This window comes from Sesamum indicum, linkage group LG7, assembly GCF_026168435.1.
Source record: "Sesamum indicum cultivar Baizhima isolate 11 linkage group LG7, ASM2616843v1, whole genome shotgun sequence".
NCBI classification, from domain to species: Eukaryota; Viridiplantae; Streptophyta; class Magnoliopsida; order Lamiales; family Pedaliaceae; genus Sesamum; species Sesamum indicum.
In genome coordinates this window covers 9,421,467-9,424,878 of record NC_142663.1, presented here as the reverse complement: position 1 = coordinate 9,424,878, position 3,412 = coordinate 9,421,467, and the positions used below count along the sequence as shown (strand labels likewise).

Below are 3,412 nucleotides of genomic sequence, written 5' to 3'. Positions count from 1 at the left end.
CTTATTTTTTAAATGGTGACAGCCACGTGCTCAGTATTGGGCCATTAATTATTTTTGGCTGGGGAAAGATTGACTTAATAGTTGTGTTTAGGATTAGAAACCTCTAATTTGACCTAAATCAAATACAACCCCAATTCTCAAAAGTTTCAAACTCAAAATTACCTAAAAAATAATCCACAATGAAAATCTTGAAGAAAGGCAAAATTCCTACATTGGAGAAGTAGAAAGCAGCAAGGATAGTTGAAGAGATGTGCTAGCGAGACCCCAAGTTCAACGGAAATCCCCCTCCATTCAACCCGGTTGGTTCACTTTGGAAGACATGATTCTTTATTAGCTTCTATTTCTCTTAAGGATACAACAATATGAGAGGGGTGGGATTGAATTTTTATGATAGACAAGAGAAATCCTCTTTTCTTACCCTAATTTATTTAAATCTTAATTCTTTGCCCTCAATGGTAGTTATATTTCCTCCCAATAATGTTACCAAATTAGAAAAGATGCTAATTTTCCTTCCAAAAAAAGAAAAGTTATAGTCATATGCCGAGCACATGGCTATCGACTTTAAAGACTAACAGAAAAGTGGAAAAAGATCAACAGTAGTATTTTTATAAATTATGGGATTAAAATTACCAATCTCATAATAAATAAGATCAAAAGTGAAGTGGATCTAAGGACAACATATATAAAATTGGAACGTTACAGAGAAGATTAACTTCATGATCCTTGCACGAGAATAACACGCATAAATCGAAAAATAATCGTTATTAGCTATATATATATCTACCATAACTTCTACGAATGTTTATAGAAATATGCACGATTTTTTTCATTTTAAAGTCTCATCCAACGTCTTGAATAGAGTGAAAATATATATATCTCTATACCTTATAATAATTAAAAAGCACCGTATTGGTGTCTCAACTTTTTTTATATGTCGTTTGTTTATTTTTTAAATTAGAGTGAAATACATTGTATTTATTTGAACTATTCTTTATATAATATTTACCCACCTAAACTAATAAATATAACACTTACATTCTTGGTTGGACAAAAATGCCTCTCATACTTTGAATAATTATATTGTTCTCAATATATTTTAGTATTTTACACATTAATATATATAGTAGATACACAATAAATATAATATAACTAACATCTCATATATCCTTTTCAAAAGAAATTGACAAATCTATATACTTAACCAAAAGTTAAATATTTTTAGAAAAAATGAATAAATATAAATATTTTATCATATTTTTAAAGAAAAATATATCAAAAAAATCAATATGTAATTACTCATTTTTATCTAAAAGAATAAATAGTTAATAACTTAATTTTACTACCAAATTAATAAAATCTTTTTCATAATTTTTTTTATGTATTTATTTTATTGATCATTCACTACTTAACTTTGAGTCGATAAAATATAAAAAAATGCAAATCATTTAACTCACTAATTATATTCAAATAAATGCTAACTTTGAGTGCACCCAGAAATAAACCTTCCATGTTAAATAATTGAACTATCAAATCACATCATTTGATATTCAATTGGACTTCAATATTTGCTCAAACTTAGAGTTGTAAATGATTTGGGTTGAGATAAATATATTATTGTTTGAGCTTATTTCAACTAATATCAAGCTTGAAAATTTTTATTTGAATTTATTTTGATTATTTCTCTAATCAAGTTCAAAACAGTCTTATTTGAATTAAACTTTAGTCGAGTTTGAGTAGTTTTATATATTTAAGTATATTTTATTATTTTTAGATTAATTTAATCAAATTTAAAAACTTATTGAATACATCTTTTTATTTAAATTTTAATTTTACTAAATTTAATAAATATAAACGAATTTATATCTATTGATTTTAATTAAGTTTCGTGTATTTAGTTTAGTTTTCAGCCGTATTGGATACTGTTATAACTAGGGTCTAGATCATCGAAGTCATTACATCAACATTTTTCTAGAAAATTAAAATGTGTATTTACCAAATTGCATTCCTAGCTATCTAGGAAGGGACAGATCTAGGTAGGGACTCTCCTAATGTACCCTATAATGGCCAACACCACCGTTGGATCCGCTAGATTGCATCCTAACCGCACGTAATATAATGATGATGCATATATGTGCTCCAAAATTTTGCACTACTTATGATGCTCATATTTTTACCATAGTTTGATATGTTAATTGGATCAAATGCAGTCAGTCTTTTTAATAGGCCAATATTCTTCTCGGGATTGGTGGAAAAGACTTCCAATCTTCCTATAAATATTGCCCTCTCTTCTACACTTAAACCTACACTTGCTATTCTCTCTCTCCTCCCCTTCCTCTCTCTCTCTCTCTCATATGTATATATATGTGTATGTATTTGTTTCAAGAAACCCTATTTAGGGTTGCAGCAGATGATGCTTTTGAAGGGCCTTCAGAAATGGCTCTTTTCGTGTTCTTCCACAGCTTTCTTGAACAGCAAACTGCAGATAACTGTACGTATGGCCTCCTACCGGAGATGATTGATGCCTTTTGCGGTTCAATAAAGCTGTGGGAGGATATGGGGAGGGCCAGGGAGAAATTCAAACTCTTAACAGTGTTTGGCTTTTACTATTGAATTATCTTCTTTTATTTACCATCCTCGCTGTTTATTATTTTATTTTCTTAACCTTTTGAAACTGCATTTGATCGGACGGATGAAATTCATAGTTGTGCTGTTGGAAGACTAGATCTGGTGAGGACCCTTTTGAATTTACTTCATATTTTTCAGTAAAACCAAGAGAAATTTCATTTCTGCTGTATGGATCGATCAACTGAGAATTTTCCCATTTTTTTTTTTTTTTGATCAATTTAATATTTTTGTTTAGAGATATGATGTCCGGTCTCCAATCCCCTTCCTCAACCACAGGCAGAGGATAAGAAGAGATTGGTTTGCTATTTTGTTTCAGATCTTTTGATTCACAAAATACAAAAAAAGAATGTGTAAATGGAAGGAAGAACAGTTGTTTTACCCACCATGATTGGTGGGGACTGATATAATTCCCTGATAATTATAGTATATATATAAACATATATATATATATTTTGTGTTCTAAGGTTTTCCGTACATACATATAACCCTCAACCAATTTAATCTACAGATCTATATATACAATAACGTCATGTTTGGATTAACGGATTTGAACTTATAAATTTCATCAAGTGAAAAATTTCAAATCTTGCGTCTTTCTAACTACAATTTCTTTTTAAATATCAATCAATTCCGCATACTTTCGACATAGAGTCGTTTGAATTTTGTAATTATTGCTTCGAATTTAAAATTTTCGATCCAAATGTAGACATTTCTGATAATGAATTGCATGAATGAAGTGGTGTACATACATACATATATTTAGTATGGTAAATTTGTAATGTGTATT

At 29.2% G+C, this 3,412-nt stretch overlaps 1 non-coding gene across 1 annotated transcript; it reads left to right on the top strand.

The window, feature by feature from the left end:
* The first annotated feature begins 661 nt into the window (after positions 1 to 661).
* LOC148787561 (U6 spliceosomal RNA) lies at positions 662 to 769 on the top strand. The gene has a single exon (XR_016066549.1). It is a non-coding gene; the product is annotated as a U6 spliceosomal RNA (small nuclear RNA).
* The last annotated feature ends 2,643 nt before the right edge of the window (positions 770 to 3,412 follow it).